We start from the raw sequence: 15,678 nt of genomic DNA, 5'->3' as shown, positions 1-15,678 counted from the left end.
TACACCGCAGCTGTGTATTTTTTTAAACAGGGTAAATGAAAGTCCAACTTTCAGCACATCCTCAATCTCCCCTGGCGTGAGTAAACTCAGACTGCTTCAAAAGGCTAGTAAAGAGAGGCAGTTAAGTCGTGAGAACAATCCACTTTGTCAAATTCCTTTGGTGTGGGCAGAATAAAAATTGCTTTGAGAATCCTTATGTGCCCATAATATGAGGATGTAACCCCTGGCAGAAAAAAGTGTTTGTGACCCATCAATCTACTGCGAACAGAGGTAAGATATTGGCTAAATACACCAAAATCATGAGACATTTGAAGAGAAACTCATTGCCTGAAACGAGAAATTTAAGCATTGCAATGACTTGGATCAACAGTTGATTTCTTTAAAAAAGTGAAAAAATAGGATTTCAGTTCCCTGCAAAAGAAATCCAAGACGAAAGAGAAAATTTCCACATGTTTTGAAAGTACACGAAACACTTATGCCTTTGTGTAAATATTTTAACACCAAATAAAGAAGGAATGAACAAAAAAGACCTCATAAGATTTCAAAACAGATATTGGGATGACATTTGTCACAAATGACTCCAACCACCCAAACAATACTGGAGGAAACTTAAAAATGGGTAGATTATTTTCAGAGATAAGACGTTACAAGAAGAGGAGAGGGAAGACTAGGAACAGAGTCATAGACAATATTTTACATGTTATATGTTTCGAACCATCACGAGAAAGTTACTTAGTAGACGTTAGAGTACAGTTGTTAAATTCACTTGTAAACTCAAAGGAAAGCAAATCTTTGAAATCCAAAGAAACGGGGGCATTGAATTCTCAACTCCCTAAATCCAGTAATTTGACATGTCAAGATAACACAATTGGCTAATTTGTTTTGAAGATTTCATATTTAGACGTTATTCCAGATCGAAATATTGACAATGGTCTATCAGCAGCAACATGGAAGCAAGATTGACAAGCCTAAAATGTATTGAAATCTATGAAAACCAATACTTGGAAGTGAGCAGATTATATTTTGTGCAACTGATAAATACCAATATCTTCGGAATCATGATTTATTGGGGCAATAAGCATCATCAATTACAAGTTAGCTCTCCACACCAAAATCTGTGTATTTTGGTATTTATCAAGCTCTTGCTCCACCTAAATTCTGGCATGGTTGTCGGGCCAAAATTTACTGAGAGAAAAATTCATAGACCTGATCCTTAGCACATCTGGGGCCAGATGTACAACCATTTTAAGCAGTCACAAACGGAAAATCAGGCCGTTTACGACTGCTAAAAAGGGTTGCAGCATCAAAAAAAACCTATTTTAGGAGTCAGTAACCTATTACCCACTTGCAAAATAGGGTTCGCGAGTACCTATTAGTAAGTGGCGTGCCAAGAGCGCCCCTTGCTAATAGCGAGCAGCAAGGCCAAGTAGACAAATGTGGAAGCAATACAATCACAGTTTACCACCTACTTCAAGTACCCCTTCTCCTTTGTGACTGGCAGTGAAAACTTTTTTTTTTGGAGCAAGGGCCACTACCTACTCTTAAAAATGAAATGGAAAAGTTACTTTTTTAAATGCATCCCGTTTCCTTTAAGGAGACATGGTGTTCAGCAGGCCTCCAGCCCAGTGAGTGCTGCCAATTCCCAATGGGTTACAAATTGCGACCTGCCTTATGAATATTATGGAGGCAGGTCAATTGCGACCCCATTGGGAATCGCTAAATGTGTCTGAGAATCATTAGTACCTTCCATTTTGCGATTCGCAATTTGTGACCCGCAAAACGGATTGGTCGTACATATGGCCCCTGGTAATTACCAGATAAGATGAACACCAGACCACTTGTAATTGCAATGTCTGTGCAAACAGGTCTTTGCACAAGGATTATATTTTACAGAGACACTCTTAACTGAGGTCTAAGATTTGCATTCTCAATATAAATCCCACCTTAAGCAATAATTATTTTGAAACATCTAGTACAACATCTCAACTTGACAATCACGAGGGCAGATACATTTGGCTATTTAGGCATTGTGAACACAGTAGACTAGGCCAAGGAAGTTTTAACTATTGTAATGTTTATAAAACATAAGAAATTAGGGAATATTATAATGGCAGATTGTTATACCCTCCCAAATATCCAAAAGCCACACAGAACACCATAAAGAGGTCATTAATCTCTGGTATTGGAAACTTAACCAAAGATATCTACACCTGCATCTTCTTTCACGGTTAGTGCTTTACCTTTCTTATACTTATGAGATAGAATACATTTTCTGATGAAAATGAGTGGTATCAACTGGAAACCTGACTCCTGATTAGTCCCTTTAAATGAGTCTGCCTGTTTACTTCAATTAAACATTGCGGTGGACCAAATCGGTCAAGCATTTTGTAGAAATAAAGTAATCAAGCTACACTGTGAAACCTGAGATGTTATCAATGATCAATGTTACTCTCGCAAAACAATTTTGTATTTAATGAACAATTCTGCCTGCGAGCTTGCATTAGCAGCACATCAGCTCCATCGTATGAATCTCATAATGGGGTAGTAAAATAAATTGCCAATGCATGACAACCAACCAATCATAGGTACATGGATCAAATGTTCACCTGACTCACTGATGATATTTTTATCATATGGAAAGAGGATTAAGTGTTTGTTGAAATTCTGAACAACAACCATATATTATGAAACTGTAAATATGAGTCAGGAAAGCCTAGTATTTCTCAATGGAAAAAAAGTTGAGTCTAAGATTAAGAATGGGTTATCATTTAAGTGCTATTATTGTTTTTAAGAAACAAAATCTGCACAACAAAATGTTAATGATTTTAAACAAATGTTTTATTGATCATATAGCCTTGGGCATAAGACAACAAGATAGAAAATGTAAACTAAGAAAAAAGAGAATAGCAGACATATTAATTTTTTGACTATCTGAATCGATATTGGGGGGGGTTAAAGTAAATTCATTTTGTCACAAGGCCCAAATACCTAACAGGAAAAAAATGTGTTTTTTAAAAAATTACTTCTCCATTCTGTGCAGATATGGATTGATTAAACTATGCAAACACTTAAAATACACAAAAGAACAACTCTTTACAATCTAGCGCCAGTACAATACGTTCAACATAATTCTGTGATACAAAAATCCCAAAATCTATGGAAGAGATTAACAACAAATCAATCAATATTTGTTTAGTTCTATGTTCCTGTCAACACTGGGAGATAACCCAAGATTGCGTTATTTGAGATATATTAGTTCTGTTTCTGTTAAATGTGCCTTGCTGTAGCCATCTAAGGAACATGCCTCTTTGCAGAAGGAATACCTGCTGTTTAGCACCTTCATTATGTTCTTGTCTTCGTTTATAACAAGTGTAAAGTATGACTTTAATTGCATGACTTCTGTATTTTACAGGAGAGGTAAATAAGATTCCAACATGAAGTAAGAAAGAATAAATTAACTACTGTTAAAAGTAATTAAAATTACTTTTTGGACCTTTAAGGTGACTAAGGGTTACACAAGAGGGTGCTTCGGTTTACTAGTATTGCCCTGTAAAGTGCTGCACAAGGGCTGCGGAATTGCCCTGAAACAGTGTGTTGTGGAGAGATATAATGAATATTTATTTTTGAAGTTGCGCTGCATACTCCTGCCTTCTCTTAAAGTAACAAGATATGCCGTGACTCCTCCCTTAGTCCACTATATACATGGGAGCTGACTAGATTTTATACATTCTCACAGCCGCTGCAAACAGCTGTGTTGAGTGAGATAAGTGTTTTGAGTGAAATAAGTGTGTTGAGTGAGATAAGCGTGTTGCACCACGCATATTGTGAAGTATAGACTGCCTAGTCTATAGCTTCTGGGGGCAGGGGGTGGGTGCATGTGAATCTACAGCACTACGTGCTATGAACAGATACTAAGAGGGTGAATAACATTTTCAATTTGTAAAATGTGTGGCTGTAGATACACATGCTCTGCACAGATTGTAAAGCAGTACACTCCATAAGCAGTGGCTAGTAAGTAATTGATGCAAATGAAACAAAGTCCTTCAAACAGCCTGGCAAACCACGGGATTCAGTCGGAATAAATTTCAATACAATAGTTTTTTGTAAAAATGTGTGGTGTTGATCAGGTTGCCCTTTATCTTATGTAGGTTAGGGGAATGTTTCCCTAAAAAGCCCTGGAAGCCATTTTCTTGCGCATAGAAAGCGGCCTGGGGGGTACAGGCAAGACTGTCTTCGCTTTCTGGTAGGAAGTTTGGATTAATCTGACTATCAACCTTGCTATTTCTGCCCTAGAAAGTTGATCAGACTTGAGAAAAAGGCTTGGTCCTGTCAATGTAATACATAATCGTTCTTTTGAAATGTAGTGTATGCAAAGCTGTTTATGGTACTGAATCTGGTTGGGGAAATAAGACTGGTAGCTCTAATGTGAAAGCATCTTCGAGAGGAACTTGGGATTGCTTCTGAGAAAAATACTACCTTTACGATCCTGAATGAATGACTCTCGAATGGAGAGTGTTTGCAGCTTGCAAATGAGTCTGAGCAATGCTAAAGCAACTAAGGAGGCAACCTTCTAGGAAATGGGTGTAAAGATTCAAAAAGTGGTCCCATGAGCCTCGTAAGGACTATAGTGTGGTTCCATATAGGGGTGGGCAGTATTCTAGGAATTATGGCTCTTTTGAGGCCCTCCATGAAAGTCGTGCCTACTGGGATAAAGAGGGATGTATGTTCCCTATTTTGAAATTAAGTTGCTACAGCAGCAATGTGTAGAAATATTGATGTGTAGGCAAGTTGTGGTTTCTGCAGATGTAAAAGATGGCAGACGATTCCCTGGACCTTAACCATAGGGGGGTTAAAATCTTTGGAAAGATAGTAATGGAGAAACTTTTTTCAGGCTTGTGTGGAGGCCCTACTCATCTCTCTCTCTCGCAGGATGGTCATGCATTAATGAGGGAGGTTCAGGAATCCAAACACTAGGACATAATGTGGCGGATCACTAGGTTGTGCTGCCTTGGGTATGGGTGTCTGATCTGGTCTTTTTTCTGGATGATAAGTTCGGGTTTGAACCAAAACTTCTTGTGCATTCTGATGAAAATTTCCATTAGCATGGAGTAACAGGGTTGGCTGGTCAAGGTCAGACCTGAACACTAAGAGCGATTGGCAGCACCTATAGGTCCAGCATACAAGCTCCCTAAATGTACACATAATCTCAAGGAGTATGTAGTTTGTTTTGAGCTGGAGAAAAAGAAGCAACAGTTTGGCAGGGGACTACGCAAGCAGATCGATGGGGGACCTGATTGCTCAGAATAAAGAGCCCTCACACACCCAGATGGGTGTCATGCTTCATCATCGGGCAGCTCCTCGTTGGGTCGATGCTGCAATGCCCAACAAGTGCCTCAAGGGGGCTTTTTGCCAGAGGTCTTTTGAAATAAGATGCTGTAGTGAAGTAATTAATAAAAATAGCTAATAGGTACCAAAGGGAGTTTTAATGTGTAGGTCGTTTTGTTATGAGTAAAAACAGTGAGTGGCTGAATATGGGAAAAATGATCCAAAACAGCTCATGAGGTTGTGTGTATATATAGGTCACCATGTTATTGCCAGAGTTGTTGGTATCGATTAGGGCAATTCTTCAGGACCAATAAACCTTATCTACAGATGGTTGGGGAAGTTAGTGTGATAACTGTACAAAAGTACCCAATCACATGAAATAAAGAAGTAGGCCTCAAAATGAAGAGTATAATGTGGGTATTTAAAAACTGACCAAGAGAAACAAAGGAAGGGAGAGGAGAGCTAATAAAAACAAAATCAAGGTATTCACTCATGTTGAAAATGATGATGTATTAGGCAATCATGATTCAGTTCATACCAAATGTGAAATCAGGCCTGTCAGTGAATGTGCAAGGTGCCAAGACAAACAATCACATAAGCAGGTGGCACACTGGTGAACTAACACATTACATTTCTCACCGAGCACACTTGAATAATACTCATTGGATTAGGTTACAATAGCTTTAGCTTCTGCAGTGGCGGTCAAGCTTACCTAAATTTAGGAATCTAACAGCCCCACACGTAACGGCAGAGTCTGCGCTAGTTGTGGAGTGAAAATTGTAAAGGAGGCAGAGAATTAGACCCTGTTTACAATCCATAGCTAACCAAAGAGACTATAACTATAGAGAACTTAAGGTGTCCAGCGAGCTCAATAGGTGGCAACCTATCCCTCTCTGCCAACATGGAAGTAATGAAGGGGCAGAGAGGGTGGTATCTGTAATGGACTCAGTGGCAGTGATTCCTCACAGGTGAGGCACATCTGTGCACGAGGACAATCAAGCATGGGAGGCTGACTCTTGCTGGTTCCAGGGACAAAATAGCCATTTGGGGGCAGACCGGTCTGATCAAAATGACGCTGAGACTCTGATTAGTAATCTCGAAGGATAGAGGTCTTGCTGGGCAACACAGAGCAGAAGCAGCACTGGCCACGGAACCCCGCTGGTGCTGGCGGGGCTTCCGGCAATCTAGTGCAGAAGGCTTGGTGCAGGGAGGAGTGCGCCTCCTATCAACGTCTAGTGAAGAAAATGGCTGCCTTCTTGGTAAGGGTTACGAGGTGCCTCTGCAAATAGGAATCTATGGCTATCTGGTTGTAATAGGCCATAGTTACGTAATTTAGTGACAACATCATATATTATTAGGAGGTGTGTTTCAGTGGTACGGGAGGGATACCGAAGTACACACTGGGCAAATAAATATTCTTTCAGCCCAGCGAGTAACTTAGGCTATAGATTACCAGTGAACCCTATTGGGGTAACAGGTCGCGTCTATGGATGTTGAGTCCCAGTGAGACATATTTGGGAAGACACTATGTGAGCTCTTGTGGAGAACGGTAATGCAATTCTTATATGCAAAACGGTGATGGTGATCTCAAGGAATATTACTTATTTTGTGGTGCATCTCCTGTCAAGGAAGGGAAAGTCATGATTATAATCAACCCCACAGCTCACAAAACACAGTAGCACAGACAGTCATGTGTGTCATTATAAGTACATAAGGACCTTGGAGGGCCAAGTATCGTTACTGAGAGTCTCATAGGTGGAGGAATTAGTTCTTCATCTCACAAAAGGGATGTAATTGTTCAAACCAGTCTTATGTGTGTTGCCAAGCGAAAAATCCACTTTTGTTCCCTCTGGAACAACATCAGTTTATTCATGTTTAGGTGTGATTCCAAAATATTGCAGTGAACATCATCTGGAGTGCGATTATGGCTAATGAAGTGTGTGCTCATTTTTGCGGTACTTTTTAAAATTTTATATCAGGTACCACTCCGATGTTTTGTGATTCTCACTTTGCCTGGTCTTGTGGTCATGCCAATATATCTTTTGGCACATGGACATGTGATCCTGTGTATGCAGTATTTAATATTGCAGTTAGTTTGTTTTTTTAATAGCCAGGTGTGTGTGTGTCGTCAAGAATTATTTCTTTAGAAGGGTCAGTGAGATTACAGATGGACATGATCCACATGGGTAATGTCTAGTGATGGGGTAAAGGTCGAATTATATGCCTCCTTTACAGTTTTCACTCTGCAGCTAGTGCAGACTATGCCATCACTTATGGGGCCAGTAACTTACATAATTTGGGTTAGCTTGACCGGGACTGCAGTAGCCATATATATCTTAACCTGCTCCAATGAGGATTATTCAATTGTGCTCTGAGAAAAATATAGTGCGTTACTTCACCAGTGTGCCACCAGCTTGTGTGGAAGTTTGTCTTGCCACCTTGCACATTCATTGACAAGTGTGATTTTGCTTTAGACATTAATTGAATCATGATTGCCTAATGCATCATCATTGTCAACATGGGTATGACAGTATGAATACTTTGATTTGTTTTTACTAACTCTCCTCCCTCTGCCTTTGTTTTTCTTTCTCTAGGTCGTTTTTTAAATACCTGCAGGTATACCCTATATTTTGAGGGCAACTTAATTATTTTATGCGATTGGGTATTTTTTTACAATTGTCACGCTCACTTTCCCAATCATCCGTAGATTCGTTTTATTGGTCATGAAGAATTGCCCTGATCGAAAGCGACAACTCTGGTAAGAAGTATATCAACCTATATATACACACCACTTTATGATCTGTTTTGGATAATTGCGCCCATATTCAGCCACCCACTGTTTTTACTCATTAAACCTCCCTTTTCTACCTCTTCGCTGTTTTTAACAATCTCTTCACACCAATCTACACATGGGGCACCTCCACATCCACTTCCCTATGGTGTCTTATTTTCAAAGACCTCCAGCAAAGAGAGCCCTCGAGGGGCCCATGGGCATTGCAGCATCAGCCTAATAAAAAGCTGCCCGATAATGAAGAATGACACCCATCTGGGTGAGTGAGGGCTCTTTTTCTAAGCAATCAGATCCCCCACCTGATCTGCTTGCTTAGTCCCCTGCCGACATGTTGCTTCTTTTTTTTCTATCTCAAAAGGAACTACACACTCCTTGTAATTACATGGTCAGGGTCATCAGAACGAGGGTCATAGGCACTTGTATTATCTTCCTAGACATGTACAGGAGGAGAGGAAGAAAAGAATAGCAAAGCCCCTTGACAAGTTCCTCCATAGAAGATTGCCTATGGATCGTAGCTGTGGGTACCTGCAGGCGGAGTTTGAGCCTTTTGCATTTTCAGGAGGAGGAGGGTAGGTCTATTTGTTGGGTGACCCAATGCTTGTAGTACCCATGTAGGGCTTGCAGGTGGAGTTCCCACTTGTGGACTTATGGATGCGTCCTGCTGAGTAGATCTGCAACTTTTTGTCCACCCTCAGAAGATGCTCGGCTGAAAGATGAATTTATTGAGAGGTCCAAGGTCTTCTATGGGCCGAGGGTAAGTTCATTTTGCAAATGAGCTAATAAAGAGTGCAAAATGATTTCCCTTTCTGGTGCTAAGGCAGCCTTTCTATTACCCCTTTTTTGAGGTGCGCCTGTACCTCTTTCTCAATCAATCAATCAATCAATCAATCATAGCATTTGTACAGCGCACTACTCACCCGGAGGGTCTCAAGGCGCTTGGGGGAAGGGGGGTCTGCTATTGCTCGAACAGCCAGGTCTTGAGTTGTCTCCTGAAGGATAGATGGTTCTGGGTCAGCCCAAGGTGGGTGGTGAGGGAGTTCCATGTCTTGGCTGCCAGGTAGGAGAAGGATCTTCCTCCGGCAGTGGCTCTTCGGATGCGTGGTACGGCGGCGAGGGCGAGGCTTGTCGAACGTAGCTGGCGGGGGGCGTGTAGAAGGTCAAGCGGTCGTTGAGGTACTTGGGGCCCAGGTCGTGGAGGGACTTGTGTGCGTGGGTGAGGAGTCTGAACGTGATTCTCTTGCTGACGGGGAGCCAGTGCAGGTCCCTCAGGTGGCCGGAGATGTGGCTGCGTCGGGGGATGTCCAGGATGAGTCGGGCGGAGGCGTTCTGGATGCGTTGGAGTCTTTTCTGTAGCTTGGCTGTGTGGTTCCGGCGTAGAGGGTGTTTCCGTAGTCCAGTCGGCTTGTGACTAGTGCCTGGGGGACCGTCTTCCTGGTTTCGGTCGGGATCCATCGGAAGATCTTGCGGAGCATGCGTAGGGTGTTGAAGCATGATGAGGAGACGGCGTTGACTTGTCTGGTCATCGAGAGGGAGGAGTCCAGGATGAAGCCCAAGTTGCGTGCGGGTTTGTTGACTTGGGTGTGCTGCCTAGGGCTGGGGGCAACCAGGAGTTGTCCCAGGTCCCAGGATGAGGACTTCCGTATTGTCTGAGTTCAGTTTCAGGCGGCTGTTCTTCATCCACTCGGCGACGTCTTTCACCCCTTCGTGTAGGCTAGTTCTGGCGGTGGCGGGGTCTCAGGTGAGGGGGAGGATCAGTTGGTTGTCGTCGGCGTAGGAGATGATGTTGTGTTGGCGTGCGATGGTTGCAAGGGGTCTCATGTAGACGTTGAAGAGAGTGGGGCTGAGTGATGATCCTTGCGGTACGCCGCAGATGAGTTCGGTGGCCTCGGATCGAAACGGGGGGAGGCGGACTCTCCGTGTTCCTCCGGCGAGGAACGAGATAATCCATTCCAGTGCTTTCTCTTGGACACCTGTGTTGCTGAGGCGTTGGACTAGGGTGCGGTGGCAGGCAGTGTTGAACGCTGCGGAGAGGTCCAGGAGGATGAGGGCCACTGTTTCCCCGTTGTCGAGCAGGGTTATGATGTCGTCGGTGGCTGCGATGAGGGCAGTCTCGGTGCTGTGGTTGGCTCGGAAACCAGACTGCAAGGGGTCAAGGGATCCGTTCGTCTCGAGGAAGGCGGCAAGCTGTCTGTTGACGGTCTTCTCGATGACTTTGGCAGGAAAAGGGAGGAGCGAGATGGGGCGAAAGTTATTGAGGTCGGTGGGGTCCGCTGTTGGTTTCTTCAGTAGGGCGCTGAGCTCGGCGTGCTTCCAGCTCTCTGGGAAGGTGGCGGTGTTGAAGGAGATGTTGATGATGTCCCGGAGTTGGGATGAGATGATGGAGTCGGCCTTGTTGAAGACGTGGTGGGGGCAGAGGTCGGTTGAAGATCCGGAGTGGATGGTATTCATCGTGCGGGCTGTGTCTTCGGTGGTCACCGTGGTCCATGTGCGGAGGGTGGCGGTGGGGGGCGTTGGTTCGATGGTAGGGTGCGTGGATGGTGCGCCGAAGCTGGTGTGGATGTCGGCGATCTTGCGGTGGAAGAAAGAGGCAAGAGAGTCGCAGAGGTCTTGTGAAGGAATGATGTCGTTGTTGCCGGTGTTGGGGTTGGAGAACTCCTTGAGGAGCCAGAGATGGCCTTGGTTGAGGACATGTCTGCAGGGTGGAATGTTGAGAGGATATGTGAGAAGCATTACACAATAGCTGTGGTGGGCCATAGCTAATACAGACTGGTCTGATGTTATTTTTTGCCAGCAACAGAGGAAATCTTGTATTCTACCACAACAGAGGTCACGTGATTGAGGGGGAGGAAGGGTGAGTCGAAGTTTAGAGGTGGAAGTTCCTTTCCCAGGGTCACCCTGCCATTTCCCTTGTTTTTCTCCTCTATGCACCACTATTGTTACCCCATACCAGTTGTTAGTGAAATGTATGATGCTGTCTTTGATAAGACTGAGGATCGTTCGGTCTTAGCTCTTCTCCTGGGATGCTGTTAACGAAAAGTGTCTCTTGCAGCTGATGATTGCTAGGCACCCAGACTTAGCAGTTGCGATGGAATGTATGAAGAACACATCTCCCTTGCGTCAAGTTCCCTCTGTAGTTTCTGCACTGTCAGTGCCTCTGACTCTTCCGATTCGGCTGTCAGACAAGCTTTTAGCGTGGACAGGATTGTGGGTGCCAGCATCAGTGGTGCCTTTGGTGTAGACATCTGGTGTGGGTTAGGGCGATTGTTGCCCTTGGGTTGCGAGACGCTCCATAGCTGGTGAGAGCTGACCCCCTTAAGAGGAGGCTTATTTGACTCCAAAGAATTCTCTCACTGTCAAAGCTGAAGGTGACAGAGGTCCTAAAATCAGTTTTTGTCAAGGTTCGGGCTTGATGCCAGACTCCCTTTACCTTGGTGTGGGATTTCTTGTGTAACCTCGGGTTGGTCACATGGCTCTTAGAGGTAGGCATGGGTGTTATAAGAGGTGTCTTCTTATTTTAAGGGTCAGCAATCTTTGGGCCGGTTCGATTTCTTCTCCCTACTCTCGCTCTAACTCGCTTGCGGATAAGGGTGTTTTGTTTAGCAGCTGAGACTCCAGACTGACAGGTTTTATTCGACATCAAAGAGAGCCTCTTCTCTGATGATGTCCAGAGCCCTCTCAGTGTAGGTTCGAACCCATAGTAGGGAAAAAAATATAACATGGAGTTGGTGCCCATGCGTGTTGTGATCTAAGGGAGTTGTCACAGTCCATCTCATGACTCAAAAGCTTCTTTGAAGAAGAAAAAAAAAAACTTTCAAACATTCAAGTCCAACACTAGATGGCAGGAGTATCCAGAGCATGTGTTTCTACAGCCACACATGCTACAAACAAATATTACCTTTAACATGACAAGGATTGTAACCCTTTGAAAAAAGGTGAATTTTAAAGTAGATGTGGAAAACATTTTTTTTAATGTAGCAGTTTTGGAGACTAAACTGGCTGTTTGTTTTCGTTCAACATCCATATACTTTATATTTTATATATTTTTTAACTATTTCTGACAGAGGTGGTGTAGCCAAGAAGATGTAGCACAATTGGATAATTGCTTATCTCTTTTTGCCTCAGACAGATAGCAACTCAGTCAGTCATTTGCATAAAATATTGCAGCAGAAGTGCGAAATTCTGGAATCTTCTCAAACTAGCAGGCGCTACTTACTGCAGAGACAACGGATGACCACTTTGCTCAAACAATAGTTTCTTTTTCCGATTCCCATCCCCACCACGGAGTACTGTTGTCTTCAATTAAAGAGAACCATAGAGTACAGGAAAAATGAATAATATACTTCAAGAGCAGTGTATTCCTACAACACATACAAGTGCTTGACACAGAGCATGGAATATAAATAGATCAATCATTTGAAGGGACATGCACCACAATTATCTTTTAACTGACGGTAAGCTATAGAAGGAAAATGCTATTTACCAGTATGCATCTGTTCTTGGCATGTAGAGCTGCAGATTCTCACACTGTGCATTAGATCGCCACCTGGTGTTGGGCTCGGATGATTGCATGTTACTGTTGCCTTGGAAGAAGTCTTTGTAGTCACGAGATACCGGACTCCTCCCTTGGACGATAGTGCGCATGGGCATCGGCTCCATCCTTAGATTGTTTTTCGCCATGATGGGAAATGATCAGTTAGTAGAAATAAAGAAGGGATGTCCATGCGTGTATATCTAATTAAGATAGAACTGGAAAAGATACAGGTCCCGGGGAGTCAGGAGGGCGTGTGAGAATCTGCAGCTCTACATGCCAAGAACAGATGCATACTGGTAAGAAGCATTTTCCGTTCGAGGCATATGAGCTGCAAATCTCACACTGTGCATCGATTGTACAGCAGTGTCTCCCCTAGCGGTGGTCACCTGTATCCGTAGCAGTAGTTTGAAAGAGAGTTTTGACAGCTTGGCCTACTGCAGCTTGCTGCTTAGCTTGCACATCAACACAATAGTGTTTAGTGAATGTGTGTGTTGTAGACCATGTTGCTGCCTTGCAGATGTCTTCTAGGGGAATGTTCCCTAAGAAAGCCATGGAGGCTCCTAGTTTGCGTGTGGAGTGCGCTCTAGGAGGAACTGTTAATGTACGTTTTGCCTTGTGATAGCATATTTGTATACATTTTACAATCCACCTTGCAATTCCCGCTTTAGAGATGGGGTTGCCTTTATGTGGTGGAGAGAAAGCTACAAACAGTTGCTTTGTTTGACGAAAAGCTTTGGTCCTATCAATGTAATAGAAAAGAACTCTTTTTACATCTAGTGTGTGTAGAGCTCTTTCTGCTACAGAGTCTGGGTTTTGAAAAAACACTGGCAACTCTACTGATTGATTTAGATGAAAATGAGTAATTACTTTAGGAAGGAATTTAGGATTAGTCCGTATAACCACTTTGTTACTGTGTAATTGTAAAAATGGTTCTTGTATAGTGAAAGCTTGAATCTCACTAACTTTCCTAAGAGAGGTAATAGCAATAAGGAAAGCGGTTTTCCATGTGAGAAATTGCAGTTCACACTTATGTAAAGGTTCAAAAAGGGGCCCCCATGAGCCTGGTACGAACAATGTTTAGGTTCCACACTGGAGAGGGTGGTAACCTAGGAGGAATGATTCTCTTTAATCCTTCCATAAACGCTTTAATTGCAGGTACTCTAAATAACTACGTATGTTGTCTGTTTTGTAGGTATGCTGCAAAGGCTGCAAGATGTAAACGTATAGATGAATATGCTAGATTACATCTTTGTAAATGGAGAAGGTAACAGATGATATTTTGGATGGAAGCATCTAGACGATCAATTTGATTATTAGTGCAGTAAATGGCAAATCTCTTCCATTTTGCAGCATAGCAAGCTCTAGTAGTAGGTCTTCTGGCTTCTTTAATTATATTCATACAGTTTGGTGGCAGGTTAAGGTAACCAAACTTTAAGACTTTAGGAGCCAGATCACAAGATTCAGTTGACTTGGATCTGGATATCTGATGTCTCCATGGTTCTGCGTTAGTATGGATGGTGTTAGAGCCAGTCTTTGGTGTGGAACTAGAGAGAGTTCTACCAGTGTGGTGAACCACGGTTGGCGTGCCCATGTGGGAGCTACCAGGATCAATTTGATAGACTGTTGTATGAGCTTGCGTACCACTAGTGGTATTAGTGGGATTGGCGGAAAAGAGTACGTATATCTGCCTGACCAGTTCATCCATATTGCATTGCCCTTAGACAGCGGTGTGGAAACCTGGCGGCTAAGGTTGGGCATTTTGCGTTCTCGTGTGTGGCATAAACAATGATATGTCTGGATGACCCCACTTGTTAAAGAATGGTTGAAGAACTTGCAGATGTAGTTCCCATTCGTGAATCTGTTGTGTCTGTCGACTTAACAGATCCGCTGTCTGATTGTGAACTCCTGGAAGGTGTTCTGCAAGCAGATATATTTTTTGTGGAATGGCCCATCTCCAAATGTTTTGTGCGAGCTGGGACAGCTACAGGGAATGTGTGCCTCCTTGTTTATGAATGCAGTACATGGCTGTCATGTTGTCCGTCCGGATCAAGACAGCTTTGTTTCGTATATGTACTTGGAAGGATTTCAGTACTAGGAATATTGCCAGCAGCTCTAGGTAATTGATGTGAAGCACCTTTTGTTGAGCGTTCCATCTTCCCTGAGTTGTGTGGTGGAGCAGATGGGCTCCCCATCCTGTCAGGGATGCGTCCGTTGTCAGTATTATCTGTGGAACAGATTAGAGGAACGGCAGCCCTCTGGACAAGTTTTTGGTGTTCCACCACTGCAGAGAGCGATGTGCACGGCTGTCCACCAACACCAGGTCTGTAAGTTGTCCTTGTGCCTGATTTCACTGATGTGCTAGACATTCCGGTAATGGGCGCATTTGCAGTATTGCATATGGTACAATAAAAATGCAAGATGCCATCATGCCTATTAGTTGCATGAACACTCTGGCTGGGAGAGCATGATGGGTTTGGAACTTTGTGACTAAGACTTGAATGCTCTGTATCCTTGCTGGGCTGGGATAAGCTAGAGCTGCATCTGTGTTTATGGTAGCCCCTAGGTATTGATGCACATGAGAGAGCTGGAGATGTGACTTGGTGTGGTTTATTGTAAACCCCAAGTTGTGCAATTGTTTGAGATGTGTGTTGGACACACTGGTTGAATGACTTGGCTTTTATGAGCCAATTGTCTAAGTATGGGAAGACGTGGATATGTTGTCTTCTGAGATGTGCTACTACTGCTAGGCACTTTGTAAACACTTTTGGTGCAGTTGTGACCCCGAATGGAAGGACTTTGAACTGATGTTGTCTTTCTAGTACATATCTGAGATACTTCCTGTGAGAAGGATGTATGGGAATGTGAAAGCACCGAAGATTTAGGGCTGGAAGCTGTCTTGTTCTGAGTGTGTTTTGGAACCAGGACTTCTTTCAGTTTCAGTGCCGAGGGAACTGGTGGTATCGGCACGTGCGGTTTGCTCGGTACGGAGCTACCAGAAGGCCTTAATATTTTCTTCGGAGCCGGGCTCTAT

The 15,678-nt window shown here is 43.4% G+C and overlaps 1 protein-coding gene across 1 annotated transcript in view; it reads right to left on the bottom strand.

The window, feature by feature from the left end:
* LRRCC1 (leucine rich repeat and coiled-coil centrosomal protein 1) overlaps window positions 1-15,678 on the bottom strand; it is a 407,257-nt gene that overhangs the window by 110,107 nt on the left and 281,472 nt on the right. The window lies entirely within an intron of this gene.

Source organism: Lissotriton vulgaris, chromosome 4_1 (genome assembly GCF_964263255.1).
Source record: "Lissotriton vulgaris chromosome 4_1, aLisVul1.2, whole genome shotgun sequence".
NCBI classification, from domain to species: Eukaryota; Metazoa; Chordata; class Amphibia; order Caudata; family Salamandridae; genus Lissotriton; species Lissotriton vulgaris.
Note: the sequence above shows the minus strand (reverse complement) of the source record. Positions and strands in the feature narration are given on the sequence as shown.